We start from the raw sequence: 15,214 nt of genomic DNA on the forward strand, positions 1-15,214 counted from the left end.
CTACTGTGTGTAGCCAGCAGCTGCAGTGAGCGGCCGTCCAGAAGCCAGCGACTGATCTGCCTCGCCCGGGAAGAGTGCAATGATGGTGCCAACTTGGGTCAGTGAAGCAACGTCCTCCACAACTAGACTGAAGAACAAAACTACAGCAACTTGTCTGTTCCCCTTCCCTCAATTCCCCAGCACGTTCCCATCCCCCCAATTCCCCAATTAAAAAAAAAAGAAATCTTAAAAAAAAAAAAAAAGAAGAGACCAAAGCTCCAGAAAAAGAACTAAACAAAATGGAGACAAGCAATATTAAAGGCATTTCTTTAAAAAAAAAAGATAAAAAATATGAATAATAAAATGGCAATAATTACATACCTATCAATAATTGCTTTAAATGTAATTGGATTAAATGCTCCTATCAACTGATAGGGTGGCTGAATGGATAAGTAAACAAAACCCTTACATATGCTGCCTACAAGAGGCTCACTTCAGATCAAAAGACACACACAGACTGAAAGTGAAGGGATGGGAAAAAGACATTTCATGAAAATTAAAAAGAAAGAAAAAGCTGGAGTAGCAATACTTACACCAGACAAAATAGACTTTAAAACAAAGGTTATAACAAGAGACAAAGAAGGATCCAGTAATCCCACTTCTGGGTATTTATCTGAAGAAACGCAAAACACTACTTCGAGAAAATGTGTGCACCCATGTTCACTGCAGCATTGTTTACAATGGCCAAGATGTAGAAGTAGCCTGGGTGTTCGTTGATGGAATAATGAATAAAGAGTAGGTGGTACATTTATACAAAGAATATTGCTCTGCTATGGAAGGGAATGGGTTCTTGCCATCTGTGGTTTCATGGATGGACCTGGAGTGTATTGTACTGAATGGAGTATGTCAGACAGAGAAAAAGAGATGTCATGTGATTTCGCTTATATGTGGACTCTAAAAATCAAAATAAACAAACAAACAAATCGGAAACAAACTCATAGATACAGAGAACATTTTGTTGGTTGCCAGATGGGAGGGGGTAAAAAAGGGGGTAAAAAAGGGGAAGAGGTTAAGAAGTACAAATTGGTTGTTACACAGTAGTCATGGGCATGTAGTATATAGCATAAGGAATATAGTCAATAATATTGTAATAATTATGTATGGTCACAGATAGCTACTAATGGGTTGTTGGAAAAGTCATGACGCATTTTTGCAACAAAAAACAGAAAAAAATACGTCATGACTTTTCTGACAACCCAGTAGATTAATCGGGGTGATAGATGGGAGGGAGGTTGGGGGCAGGGTAAAAAAGGTGAAGGGATTAAGAAGTACAAATAGGTAGTTACAAAATAGTCATGTAGATATAAAGTAAAACATAGGGAATAGAGTCAACAATATGATAATTACTATGTATAGCACTACGTGGGTACTAGACTAGTCAGGGAGATCACTTCTTAAATATAAATGTCTAACTACTATGCTCTACAGCCAAAATTAATATAAAATAATAGAGAATGTAAACCGTAATTGAAAATTTTAAAAAGGGGTGAAAAAGGTGATGTGGAATAAGAGGTTCAAATTTCCAGGTATAAAACAAACAGGCCATGGGGATATAATGTACAGCTTGGGGAATATATACAGTCAATAATATTGTGATAGTGTGGTACAGTGTCACATCGATGCTGGACTTATCATGATGTTCACTTCTTTAGGTATATACATGTTGAATAACTATGGTGTACATCTGAAGCTAATATAATATTGTACATTAGCTATATTTTAATAAGAATCTTTAAAAAATGTAAATAATAGTGATGATGACAACCATGGAATGATCAAGATGAAAATAATAACAGCTAATGTGTATTGGGCACTTACTGTTAGGTCTCTGAATGTTAGGCCACAGAGACCTTGACTTATAGACAGAGCCACGTCTGCAAGAAAACAACAAAACGTCTGTTGGCCTGCACCTGCAGACAGAGCCAAACCCGCAATAACAGAAAATGCCACAAAACAGCTACTGGCTTATAGGCAGTCAGCATTTTCCATTCAAACAACGCTACCCGTTCAGCATCGCCCCTATATAATCCTCCTCACCCCCTCCCTTGGGGCTGCAGTCCCCTTTGCTCAGCCTCAGCCAGATACTTCCTCTTAATAAAATAGACTTTCTCTTAATAAACTTTCTTAACTTGCCTGACTCTGCACATTTCTTTACCAGCTGACCTATCGCTTACCAAGTGCCAGGCACTATTCTAAGCACTATACATACTCTAATCTATTAGGAAATATTGTTATTACCAATTTTACTATTAAACTCCATGCGAACAGAGATCATTAGTTTTTCTTACCCCTGCATTCCCTGGAACACCGTAGGCAGTTAATAAGTAAATATTTAGTAAATAAAAGAAATTTTAGTGTAGCCCGATTTTCAGCCGAAAGGAGCAAGATGGACTTCAGCGCCATAGAGGGTGTCAGACAGCCCGTGGTTTCACGTCCTCCGGCGTCGGCCAAGGGCGAGGTCCCTGGGAGGAACAATATAAGCCAGTGGTTTAAATGTCCTAGACAGACCCTGCTGTGGGCTACCAGGACCCAGAAAACAAAAAGCGGAGATTTGAGGAGGCGAATCCCTTACGGGCGCGCGTCCAAGAGTCTAGGAAGCTGAAGCCGGCTGCCAAAGCGATCGCAGCCAGGAATCAGCCTCCAGTCGCTGCGAATCCACAGTGGGCAAGCCAAGCCCGCGTCCCTACGCTCTAGCCTCCAGAGGAGGAGACACCGGAAGTCTCGACTGCTCCTCCGGGCCTTTTCCCGCCTACTCCCGCCTCCAGCTGGGACTCTCGCGTTCCGCTGACAGGTAAGTCTATCACTGACAGGTTAGATTTTTCACCGGGAGGAAGAGTCCTGGTCTTTCCTACGCTCCGACAGGTTTATTTCACGTTTGCGTGAAAGTGTGCTGCCGCCAGGGAAGGTCCCTCAACGGTCCCCTCCGCGAGGCTCGCGTCGCTTCCGGGTCGCACCCTCCCTCCGCTGTGTGTTTGGTGCTAGGGAGCGCCGCGGTGGATCCGCGCCTTGGGATTCTACTAGGTGCCCTTTCAACCCGGAGTTATGAGGCTGTGTGTAGCTAATCTTGGCCTTTCCTGCAGTCCTTGTCCCCAGAGCACATTTGTGAAGCAGTTCTTCTTGGGGGTCTTCTAGAAGAGGTGGAATAGGGCACTTTGTTAGTGGTCCTGTTACTTCACTGTGAGAAGGACCCTGCCCAGACAATTGTAGAATATTCTGGCGCAGTGGTCATAATAATTTTTGTCCAGATCACACTTGGGCTCCATACAGAAACTGACTGTGGAACTGATTTTCAGCGTAGGGGGGACGGTACATGTATCAAAATATGCGTGTGTGTGGGGGGGGGGGGGCGCGCGCGCGATTTAGTGGCTGTGATTTTTAAATTTTAAACATTTTTAAAAAATCTATGAAGATTCTTGTATTGTGATTCTTGTTACTCGTCGTACCTTCCCCTAACTCCTCTCCATGCTCACCGAAGGGCTACTGCTCTACTTCAAGGTATTCTATTGGTTTACTTCACCTTTGGGTAGACGTTGTAACTCTGCTTAAACTTTGCACATTTAAAACACAATCTGTGTTACTCTTCTGCCCAAAATCTTAGTGGCCTTCAGGATAATACAAATTCTTTAGCCCGGCTTAAGACCTTTCAAGGTCTTGGTTCTTGTGTCCTTTCATGGAAAACATACATACACACTGTATATTCCCTCTATGCCAACCTGAAGTAATTTCATCACTTTGGATATGACAGTTTTATAATGGTTTACCCATGTTTTGAAATTTATTTTTCTATTCAATCAGAATTTGTTAAATACCTAATATTGCCAAGCACTGTTTTAGGTGCTGGGGATATAATGGGAGCAAAATGCAACCTATAGTCCTTAAAAATAATAATAATAATAATAACAAATAACAGTTTATTTGAGATATAGTTCACATACCATAGAATTAACCAATTTAAAATGTATGTTGATTTTTACTACAGTCACAAAGTTGTATAGCCATCACCACTGTTAACCTAAAAATAAATGGCCTTTCAAAGTGAGAGGCAACAAACATTTGTTTGCAGTCAAAGAACAGGTATTCCTGAAACATTGATTCAGGCAGAAGCCCAAATAATGCTCCAATTAGGAGACAAAAGCAAGGGGTATTTATGAGAATGGGAAAGGGAACAATTACATCAACAAAACGAAGGCATTTCTATTGGTCCAGGTAAGTTAACGAAGTGATGCTAATTCTAAACAATGTTTTTAATTTTCAGTCCAGTAGTCATAATACCTGCTTTCTTGTTTTCTTTGCAAATAGCTCTTTGGGGCTCAGTTGCTTTTGGCCTATTCCAAAGGGTATTTTGCCCTGTTTTACCATTCTAAGCTTTGAGACATAAAATGTGCAAGGAAGTTCCTCTGGGACAGCAGCTCCAGCCACATTTTAACATGACTCCATTTATATATATATATTTTTACGTCACAATCCATTTTAAAACATTTTCATCACCCCCAAAAGAAACCCTGAACCCATTAGTACTCTCTTCTGATTTCCTCCCCTACCCCACTCCACTCCTAGCCCTATGCAACTACTAATCTACAGTCTATATATTTGCCTATCTGGATAGTTCATATAAATGAAATCATACAATATGTGGTCATTTTTGATTGTCTTGTTTTGCTTAACATTCATGTCATCCATGTTGTAGCATGTATCAGTACTTCATTCCTTTTTATTCCTAGATAATATTTCATTGTATGGGTTTACCACCATTTATCCATTGGTCAGTTGATGGACATTTGGGTTGTTTTGGATTATGAATAATGCTGCTATGAACTTTCAGGTACATGTTTTTGTGTGAACATCATGTTTTTATTTTTCTTGGGTATATACCTAGGAGTAGAATTGCTGGGTCATAGGTAACTCTGCTTTTAACATTTTGAGGAACTACCAGTCTGTTTTCTAAAGCAGCTGCACCATTTTATATTCCCATCAGCAGTGTATGAAGGTTCTGATTTCTCCATATTCTCACCAATACTTGTCATTATCTTTTTTTTTTTAAATCTTAGCTATCCTAGTGGGTGTGAAGTGTTTTTCACTGTTGTTTTGGTTTGCATTTTCCTGATGGCTAGTGATTCAGAGCATCTTTTCATGTGCTTATTGGCCATTTGTATATCTTCTTTGGATAAATGTCTGTTCATATCCTTTGTCCATTTTTTAATCAGGTTATTTGTCTTTTCATCATCAAGTTGTAAGAGTTCTTTCAACTTCTAGATACTTCTTGTATACTTCAACGTCACCTTCTGTATATATTCTAGATACGAGTCTTTTATCAGATATATGACAGCCTTATATTGGGTTGTCGGAAAAGTCATGACGTATTTTTTCCATGTTTTTTGTTGCAAAAATGTGTCGTGATTTTTCTGACAACCCAACAGAAAGATTATTTTGTCGTTCCTTTAAATGAAAAGCACAAGAGGTTAATATTTACTTTCCCTGGAGACCATGTTATAGGTCTGTGGGTGGTAATTCAGAGAGTAAGTTGAACTACAACTGAGTGTGTGGAAGAACAGGCCCAGGAAAAAATGCTGTGAAGAATATGTGAGCAGCATTTTCAGATTTGAAAAATGAAGCAGGGGGAAACAGTTTATATAATTTGTCCATTCCTTATTGAGTTTTGTGTTTTCCTTTATTGATTTGTAAGAGTTCTTTGTGTAGAGATGTTAACCCATTGACTGTTAGATATGTGGCAGATATTTTCAGTCTGTTTGCCTAATAAATTTGTTTTATATCTTTTACTATACTGGTGTTTTACTCTTTTGTTTGTTTGTTTATAGTCGGGACTGTCAGTTTTTCCTTTGAAGGGCTTCTGGGTGGTAGTTTGGGATACTGCTGTTAAATTATATGAGTTAGAGAAACTGACATAGTAGTTCCATGGTTAGTGTGACATTTGAGTTCCTGGTACTGTATTAAAGTTTATAGTGTTTATTATTTCAGATACTTTTGCCTCTTTATCTCCCTACCTTGAAAAATATGCTATAATCTGCTTCAGCTTTGTTGGTTCATTTAATTTTCTATTCCAAACAGACTCCTAGAAGTTACCCCCTTATTTTTTTATTCATGTTTAATATACTGTATTAGATTTGTGAGAGCTATGTTGGGCAGTTGGTCATCAAATAGTGGTATTTATTTCGTGCTAGCAGAAGTTTATTTGAAGGTTTAATGTGTGCCGAGCTTGACTGTAACTATGCTGGTTCTATATTGATTGGGTCATGCTGGGAACAGTAGTTTTATAAAATCCTATTAACATTATCTTGGTATTTGTTTTTCTCATTTCATGGGTTTAAAGGTAGTGGCAATTCAAGTACTTTTAAGGTCTCTGGACATTTTGAGAAACTGAGGGAAGCTATATTACCATAGCTCTCTAGAAAAATGTGCATCTCTTTATTTTACATACGATGGTCCAGTGGTGTGATTTCTCCCTGTGGTGTGATTCATTAGAACTCTGTGTTTCTTGCTTCACTGTTTATTTAAATTGTGGTAGAATATGCATAACATGAAGTTTAGCATTTTAATGATTTTTAAGTGTACAATTCAGTGACATTAAGTACATTCACATTGTTGTGCAAATATCCCCACCATTCTCTCCAGAATTTTTATCTTCCCAAACTAAGACTCTGTACCCATTCAATAACTCCCCATCCTTTTCAACCCCTGGCAACCACCTTTCCACTTTCTGTCTTTATGAGTTTGACTATTCTACATATCTCATATAAATGGAATCATATAACATTTGTCCTTTTATGTCTGGTTTATTTACTTAGCATAGTGTATTGAAGGTTTATTCATGTTGTGGCATATTGCAGGATATCCTTCCTTTTTAAGGCTGAATAATATTCCATTGTATGCATATGAGTATGTCACATTTTTTCATTCGTTAGTTGATAGACATTTGGGGTGTCTTCATATTTTGGCAATTGTTAATGGTGCTACTGTGAACATTGGTACACAGAAAACTGAATACTTTTGGATATATACCCAGAAGTGAAATTGCTGGATCATAGTGTTACTCTGTTTAATTTTTTGAGGAACTGTCTATATGTTTCAGTGTTTTTTGTCATTCACATGATATATGAGATTTTAAAGAACTATGTAATTTAGGCATGTATTATCACATTTACCTAAAAATAAAAATTCTAAGAGCCATCTTCTAGTTGAAGAGATGGAGATATTTTTGTATTAGGACTTGGAGATCTTTGGGTTTTAAAATTATTAGAATTCAGACTAAATAAAGGGTTTACCTGGATAGCTTCCCAAATCCTAAACTTCTTTACAATCCAAGCTTTTGGGGTTTTTATTTGTTTATTTTTTCTTAATTCTTTCTATGTTGTCACTCTTTTTGGGCAAATTACCCATCGTGGCAGACTCTAAATTTGATTTTGCAAATTTGTATAATTCCAAAGGTCTAGATTGTTCTGGTGTCATCCTCACTTAACTCTGGTATGCTGTGAAAACTGCTGCTTCTGACAGGCAAGTTCACCTCCCCTTGTGTGAAGATATCCATGTCATTAATTAATGAAGAATGGGAAATAACCAACATTATTCTTTCTTTATTACTGTACCATTATTTTTTCAACTATTCCCCTGTTGTTCGAATTGTAAGTTGTTGTGGATACTGGGATCCCTCTCAATGACTGTGGCCTCCCTTGATCAATAGGGAAATGTAGAAAAACAGACAACAGTATAGCTCAGTCAAACCTTGGGAAATTAACATCTCCTATTGCCCACCAGACCCTCCCTACCCCCTCCTCCTCCAATTGCAACATCTGCATAAACTTCTTATTTAATATTACCTCATCATGGTTACAGCACATTAGACCCTAGTAAACAGCAAGCATATTATCAGTAGAGGTGGAAAGAACAAATGTGTTAATGAAACTTTTGCTCAGTTTGGGTCCATTCATCACCTGGGCTCTTACTTGGTCATCTATGGCACTTATAGTATTTGACATCTACAAATGGACTGGAAAGGTCCCCAGATAGATTTGGATGCTGCAGTGTCTTGGAACTTTAACATAACTTAGATTTATATGCAACTTTCCCAGCATCCTGCAAATACCAAGATTACATAGATGCTAAGCACCCAGCTCAGCCTGTTTATGCTTCAACTTTTTGAGAGAGGCAAAACACAATCAAATAAAATTGCTTTTTGTAAGACTTTTTTTTAGGTTGCCAGGATCAAAGATAAATATTGATTTCTAGTTTTTGGTAGTAGAGTGTTACCTTTCATCAGACCTATGCTAGGGGCAACATGATTTACTTCTAGTGTACATCAATGGCCTTTAGAAGCACTCTCAGGTCCATATTTAAATATTTTAACATGCTTATGTCAGACTAGGACCTTTCTAATTTTGTTTTGGCCTTAGGCCTTTGGGCAAAAAACTATTGAATCTGTGTGAATACTTTTGCATTCTAACGTTTTATTATTTTTCCTTCTTTCTATAAATAAATGGCACTATATTTAACCTCTTATTCTGTATCTTTTTAAAATAATTAAACAGTAAAATTGATTATTTTACCTTTTGGTTTACAGTTCTATGAATTTTTACACATGTATAGATTTGTGTAACTACTACTGTAATCAGGATTTACCTCATCTAAAAAACGTCCATGTTATCTTTTCATAGTCACACCTTTCCTTCACCCAAGTAACCCAAACCAAAAAGTAAATATCATTTTGTGCTTTTTATTATGGAAATCAATACAGTTGAATTTGTGTTTTTTCTGTTTACTAATGGTTTTATCCAAGTGTGATGCACTAGAAAGGACAAAATCAACATAGTCCCTTTCATTTTCTTTCAGAAACTCAAACTCAAAAACTTGATTAGGAATAAAAACATTTTTCTAGTGATGTTTTCCAACAGGTGGCAGTGTTGTGCTATAATAGAACATATTAATAAAGATTGTGGTGCTTCTTGTCAGCTGTAAAATAACTGCTTTAAGTTTTCACTTCAGAAAAACAGGACAGTTAATTAAGAATTAACCTTTAACTCTTGAATTTATTTTCTTGGATTCATTCCAAAACCTATCTTAATTCTGGTAGTGTTTCTAACAAAAAAAGCTGTGGATAAAATACCCTTAATATTTATGTGTTTGTTTTCAAATAGTTTTAAATATTTTCAGAGTTATGAGTTAACGCTTTACTTAAGGTTAACCTTTGTGGCAAGAATAATTCCAGTGTTAAGGATGAATCTGTGAGAATTCAGATATTTTATATTCCAGCCTTTTCTATCCCATGTAGGAACCCCATCTATAACATCTCTCAGAGTTTGTGGCATCAATTTCTGCAGCAGATGCAGAAGAAAGACGCAGATTTGATTGTCAGCATCCTGAGTTTAAAGCTTTTCTGGAGAAGTTCAGTGGGAAATGAGGAAGTGAAGCTTTTGAGACATTCACACTTAGATGACTCATAAGTTTTCAAACCTAACACACCCAAAAATGGGTTCCCTTTTTCCTTACACCTCCACCAAATTCCATCTGGCAGTATATACTTCCCTGGGGACTGGAATCACCATTTATTCAGATGCTCATGCAAGATGTTGGTACCATCTTTAAGATCTCTCAACATTCTCATGATTCTTCCTCTCAGGAAGAGTTTCTCAAATGTCATTTCATCTCTACCTCTATCATCTTAGTCCAAACTACCATTATCTCTCACCTGGATACTGCTTCCCAGTTGGTCTGCCAAAAAGTGTTAGTACCTCTACTTTATTGTTCATACAAAAGCTGTTTTAAAAATATAAAATCTGATCATGTATTGACATGATCTTGAAACTCCTCTATTGTTTACCATTACACTAAGAATAAACCTGAAATATTGAACTTAACCCATCACATTCCTCCTTCCCCCCAGCCCTGCTTTCTGCTAAAGCCTCATATCATGCCACTTTTCCCTTGTTCCCTGTGCTCCATCCTGTCTGGTGTCCTCTTTTTTCCTTGATTGCAGGAGCTGAGGAGAATGGATGCAATAAGACCTATTTTTAAGCCAACATATATTTTAGGTAAGGGAAAGATGCTTAGTAATATATTAAAGTTTGTGTCTCATAAGGACATTTTCATAGCAATTAAGAACTCATCACTTTGTCACTTTTCAGTTCCTCAAAACGTCTATGGAAAAATGCACTTCTGAGTGCAGAGTCTGTGGAAAAAGTTATATTCCAACAGAAAATGAAATTTAGGACCAGGCAGTCATTACCTGTAATATTCCTTTATATTTGATAGCTTTCACTTCGTGTGCCTAAAATGACTTTATTTTTGTAATTTCATCCTTCTAGCAATTTAATTATGCATTAACTTTGTTTTTAATGTGTGTTGGCTTTACCTTAGAAACCAGGTGGACCACACAAAACCACCTATGGCTTAGATGCTGTGAGTAGCATCTCTGCAAAGTGATAGTTGTGCAGCCAGTTCTTGAGTTTCTTGTTTCCTATGGCAGTTCATTCCTTGGCTGAATAGCTTTGCCAGCTAAGAAATTCTTGTACCAAATTTCTGGCCTGCAGCTTTCTCATACTGGTTCTAGTTTTCCTTGGAGGCATAAAGAACAAGCCTAACTTCTCTTCCTGCATTAGCCCCTTAGCTATTGAAGTAGCTGTTGTAGCTCTGGGAATTTTCTTTTTGATAAACATCTTCAGCTTTTTCAACTCTTCTTAGTTCTGTTGATTATTTTGGAAACTTTCTATTGATTATCCTTTAGTTCAGTGTTTGAAAGTTTGGCTTGGAACCATGGGCATCAGAACCACTTAAGATACTTGTTATAACAACTCCTGTGTGATTAAGATGGTAGATTGACTCTTCTAATCTTGCTCCCTATTGAGACCCCACTAAAACTACAGTAAAAACCCATAAAGACAAGGAACATCAGAAAATGAAACAATAGTGATACAATTTAGAAAACTGACTAGCCCTAGAATGAGTGGAAATTAACTTAGCTGCCCTAGACCCATGGTCATCCTAAATTGGCAGAGGGAAAAACTGAAACCAATCATATTTACCTTGTAAATCTTCAAAAAGCTCAAGAACTAGCAATGCCAGGTATCTCTGGAAATTGGGAGACAGGGAGATAAAAAAAGGGAAGACTGGGTGAATATTATTGAGAAGTAGTAACTTTCCCAGTGGATGCTGTTCACCTTGGGACACATTCTGGAGATTCAAAGCAGATAATCTCTGGATAAAATAGCATTTCCATATGGGAAGGCATTCCTTGCATTCCTCAGGAAATTTGAATGTTTATTTGAATCCCAGGTCCTGAGGGAAGTCATTAAAAAGTCTGAAAAACAGAAAAAATAAGCTTTTCCTGAGAATTAAAGCTCAACAATCTATATCTTTGGATGCTATTGGTTCTAAGAGCTCCATTGACATCCAGTGGAGAACAAGAGTAAGCCATGGGGACACAGTGAGTAGAAAGTAAAGGTGCACATTTCTGGGAACTGAGACAGGAGCATCTCAGAGGAAATCATAATCTAAGCAGTCAGTCTTACATGCAGCTGTTGCTACCTTATAGATAGGTTTTTATGTTCTGCCTGCTGCTAACAGTGAGTTATTATTATAAGTAAATAAGCATTAAGGAAACATATGCATAGTATATTTCATATAGATCCAATGAGTAGTGTTCTAAGATGTAAGTTTGGGAGCAAAATAAATCTGTAAATTGGTAATTACAACATGTTATTCTTTTGTAGTACTGTTAACTTTGCTATGAGATCTCAAGTTGTGTATGTAAATACTACCCAGTAATGTTTCTGGTGTTTTCGAGTTTAAAATATTCTTTATAGACTACAGTTTTTCATAAATAATTTACAGAGGAATTGCAAAGAGAAAGAGATATGAATCTTTTTGTGGAATATTCCCATGAAATGGGAATTTAATCTAAAACCTGAATTAGTAAAAGCAATATTGATTTTAAAGGCAAAACCAAAATCAGAGTAAGCAGACAAAATAATTTATCATTAAGAAAATTAAAGGAGTTTATGTGAAGCAACATGTAACCTAACATTCAACTTGACGATGCTTTTTGTTACATTCCGAATTTGACCAGTGTCACCATAAAATGAATGAAATTTTTCTACATCTGGAATATTTATCATGAAAGATTATTGAACGGGACAAGAAATACATGGCATATTTTAAATTTTCATTTTAAGAATGACATCTAAATATTTATAGTATTATCTTTCAATTTTACAAGGAGTAGTCTCTTCTGATTCTTTGTGTGCTATCAGATGTAATGTCTCTTTCATTTCTGATTTTATTTAAGCCTTCTTTCTTTCCTCATCTGGATAAAATATTGTGAATTTTGTTTATTTTATCAAAAAACAGTTCTTAGTTTTGTTTACCTTTCTAATGTTTTCTGATCTCAATTTTATTTATTCTGTTATGATTTTTTTTTCTTTCTGCAAACTTTGGGGTTTTTCTGCTTACTATTTTTAGTTTCTTGAGGTTGATTTTTGAGATCTTTCTTTTTTCTTAATGTAGTTGTTTATCACTATAAACTTACCTCTTAAAACTGCCTGTTACATCCATACATTTTGGTATGTTCTGTTTCTTTTTCATTTGTTTAAAGATTTTTTTTAGACAGTTCAAACATATTTTTTATTAGAAAAGGATTCCTCCTATAAAATGTAGACACAATCTACAATTTCACTTTTTGTGTGTGTTAGTTTTGGGTGTACAGAACAATGCAATAGTTATCCTTTTCACCCTTCAGACAGAAGCAACCCCTCTCCCCCATCTACTGCTCTCCCACCCCCAATATCATACTTATCTATTACATTTCCATTGACTCCATTCCCACACTCTACTCCATGTCCCATGACTATATGTATATATAATTATAGTTGACATACAATGTTATTCAACATCAGCTTCAGAAATACAGTGCGGTGGTCAGGCCTCTACACAGACTATAAAGCGCTCTCCCTAACAAGAAATGAGTCCATCTGGCCCCCTAAAAAATATTTACAACATTATTGATTATATTCCCCAGACCGTCTTTTCTATCACTGAGGCCATATTGTAGTTACCAATTTGTATTGTCTTGTCCCTTCCCCTTCTCCTTCATCCCCACCCACTCCCAACCAGCAACCCTCAGTTTTTCCTGTGTGTCTCTGGGACTACTTCTGTTTACATTTCTCATTTATTCAGTTTTTTAGAACCCACGTATAAGTGAGATCATATGGTATTTGTCTTTCTCTGACTAACTTATTTATCTTAGCATAATGTTGCATCCCGCACGACATGAGCACTGGGAAAACGAGAGGGGGCGGCGAAGGGTTAAGAAATAAACAGCAGTCAAGAGTTAAATGAGCGTGGGGCCAAAGGTCTCCAGCCTCATGGACTAAGCCCTGAATCGGGCCAACACACTGCTTTTATTTCTCCACCTACCTGGAAGTAGCATTGTTCTCTCCACAGTCTGTGAGTCTCATTCCTGAGAACTTGCTCAAGGCAGATTACACATGCCTGCAAGCTGCTGCTACCCAGAGTCCCAGTCCATGGGCAGCAATAAGACAGATGCTCTGCCTTCACACACCCTATATGCATATGACCCCAGGAAGATAAGATTATTATGCTGAGGGCAGATACTATCACACTATCAGGTCACTTCCCAAGCAGATTGAGGGAAGGAATGTAGGTACAGCAGTAGAAAACCTCCAGTCTCTTTGCGGGGCAAGTAAGGGCTCATGCCCACCTACATCAGCCCTGAGATTTCTCCTAATGGCCTCCACCCGACCGTGCCTGTCTTAGGTTGTTCCTCCCATGAGGAATCTTACCCGTTATTGACTAACCTGCCATCCTTTGGGGCCAAACAGGGAGACGCAAGGTATATGAGCGGTGTCCTCAAAAGGGTCAGTTTAGGGTTAAGCGCGGGGGGACAGACGGCTGGACAGCTATGTGGCAACAGCATAATGTTCTCTAGTTCATCCATATCATTGCAAATGGTACTATTTCCTTCTTCTTTATAGCTGAGTAATACTCCATTGTGTAAATGTACCAAAGTTTCTTAATCCAGTCATCTACCAATGGGCATTTTGGTTGTTTCCAAGTCTTAGCTATTATAAATAGTGCCACAATGAACATAGGGGTGCATATATTTTTTTCGAATTAATGTCTTAGGTTTTTGTGGATAAATACCTAAGAGTGGAATTGCTGGGTCATACAGTAGTTCCATTTCCAGTTTTTTGAGATACCTCCATACTGACTTCCATTGTGGCTGCACCAGTCTCCAGTCCCACCAACAGTGCACCAGGGTTCCCTTTTCCCCACAACCTTGCCAACATTTGTTATTTGTTGACTTATTTGTGATAGCCATTCTGACCGGGGCAAGGTGGTATCTCAGTGTGGTTTTTATTTGCATTTCCCTAATGCTTAGTGAGGTTGAACATTTTTTCATATGCCTGTTGGCCATTTGTATGTCCTCTTTAGAGAAATGTCTCTTCATATCCTCCGCCCATTTTTTAATTGGGTTGTTTGTTTTTTTGGTGTTGAGTTGCATGAGTGTTTTATAAATTTTGGATATTAACCCCTTATCAGATATCTCATTGACAAATATCTTCTCCCATTCAGTAGGCTTCCTTTTTGTTTTATTGATGGTTTCTTTTATTGTGAAAAAACTTTTAAGTTTGATGTAGTCCCATATGTTCATTTTTTCTTTTACTTCCCTTGTCCACGGGGATGTATCAGTAAAAATATTGTTCAAGGTAATGTCTGCAAATTTAGATCCTATGTTTTCTTCTAGGAGATTTATGGTTTCAGGTCTTACATTTAAGTCTTTAATCCATTTTGAATTTGTTCTTGTATATGGTGTGAGGAGGTGGTCCAGTTTCATTTTTTTGCATGTGTCAGTCCAATTTTCCCAGCACCATTTATTAAATAGACTTTCTTTCAACCTAAGTACATTCTTCCCTTGTCATAGACTAACTGCCCGTATATGCCTGGATTTAATTCTGGGCTCTCTATTCTGTTCCATTGATCTATGTGCCTGTTTTTATGCCAGTACCATACTGTTTTGCTTACTGTAGCCCTGTAGTACATTTTAATGTCTGGTAGCATGAGCCCCACGACATTGTTCTTATTTCTCAGGATTGCCGTGGCTATTCGGGGTCTTTTTTGGTTCCATATAAATTTTAGGATTATATTTTCT

General features: G+C 37.4%; 1 protein-coding gene across 3 annotated transcripts in view; it reads left to right on the forward strand.

The window, feature by feature from the left end:
- Positions 1-2,732: 2,732 nt before the first annotated feature.
- Positions 2,733-15,214, forward strand: part of COA1 (cytochrome c oxidase assembly factor 1) — a 44,503-nt gene continuing 32,021 nt past the window's right edge. For 2 of the 3 annotated variants that reach the window (XM_019630841.1, XM_019630843.1), the window contains exon 1: positions 2,733-2,830. The gene's annotated coding sequence lies outside the window, so the exon portion shown is untranslated. The remainder of the gene's footprint in view (positions 2,831-15,214) is intronic. The other variant, XM_019630842.1, reaches the window with a different exon arrangement.

Source organism: Hipposideros armiger, unplaced genomic scaffold (genome assembly GCF_001890085.2).
Source record: "Hipposideros armiger isolate ML-2016 unplaced genomic scaffold, ASM189008v1 scaffold_953, whole genome shotgun sequence".
NCBI lineage: Eukaryota > Metazoa > Chordata > Mammalia > Chiroptera > Hipposideridae > Hipposideros > Hipposideros armiger.